Source organism: Echinops telfairi, unplaced genomic scaffold, assembly GCF_000313985.2.
Source record: "Echinops telfairi isolate 266 unplaced genomic scaffold, ASM31398v2 ScPeMD7_7469;HRSCAF=8507_1, whole genome shotgun sequence".
Taxonomy (NCBI): Eukaryota; Metazoa; Chordata; class Mammalia; order Afrosoricida; family Tenrecidae; genus Echinops; species Echinops telfairi.
The window spans coordinates 57207017-57208339 of NW_022111373.1; positions in this window are offsets into that span (position 1 = coordinate 57207017).

Here is a 1323-nt window from a genome sequence, read left to right on the forward strand (position 1 = left end):
CCCGGCCAGCGCTGAGATGCTTACAACGCCACTGCATTCTTAAGACTTCCCACCCACTGGCCTGTGATCTTCCTGTATTTGGTGTCATTGCATGTGTTTTGTGAGTCTGAAGTGGACTTTATAGATTGACATCGGACATATGGGCTGATATCAGATTTATGGACTTGATCTGGACTGGGCTGAGATGTTTTTTCCATATTCAACTGCTCTTGTATATAAACCTCTTTTTTATATACATGAGTGTGTTCATGAATTTGTTTCTCTAGTCTACCCGGACGAACACACTTGGTCTTAGTACGTTTGATATGTCAGGAGAGACCAGTCCCTGGAGAAGGACCTCATGGTTGGCAAAGTAGAGGGGCAGCAAAGGAGAGGCAGGCCCCAAAGGAGCTGGAGTAACGGAGGGCTACAACCAGGGGCTCAAGCATAAGAACAATGGTGAGATGGTGCAGGACCAGGCAGCGTTTCGTTCTGTTGTACACAGGGTCGCCATGAGTCAGGACCAGCTCAGTGGCCCTGAACAACCATCCTTAGTCATTATAAATGTGCCTTGATTGAAGTCATTGTGCATACATTTGAATAATTGTCCTGTTCACTGGTTTTCCTCACAGACATTGGATACTGTCCTACCATGAGCACTCTATTTCAGAATAAAGTTTAATATGGTTTTGTTTTGTTTTTTTCTCTTCTGACAGTAACTGTGACACAACTGGCCATTCCCAGCCTAGGGGGTCGTAGGATTTTATGATTCAAATGTCTCTAGCAGTCCATGTCAGCTCACCAATGCCAAAGATGATCGATCACCACTGTCAAACCTTTCATTTTAAAAAATGTTCTGTATTTAACTTACACTTTCTATATCTCATGTTCTGATTATTAACGGATTTGTAGCTGTTTCTTCTCATTTTGAGTCATGCTACACCATCCTGGGAAGAGCAAAAAACTTTACCCTATACAAAATTATTCAGGCCAATTCTGCTTTGAATCCTATTTTGAGTGCCTTCCAACATAAGGACCTCATCTTTTGACACTGTATCAAGAACCTGTTTTGTTGCTGTTTATAAGGCTGTCACTGGTCTTTTTCCCCCCGCCTAGGACCACTAAGAGGTCATTCCCTCCCATCTCTCTTGGGAAACACTGCTAAAGCCTGTCCGTGATGGCTGTGTGGTTAGCATTTGAAATGCCAGTGGCACACTTCCAGAATAACAGTGCCACTACAACCATCAGAGTTTGACAACTTGATCGATAAGAGGTGTTTGACTAGCCCTGAATAATTAAAACAAATTTAGTGATGAAGACTCATGGTGTACAGAACATTAAAAA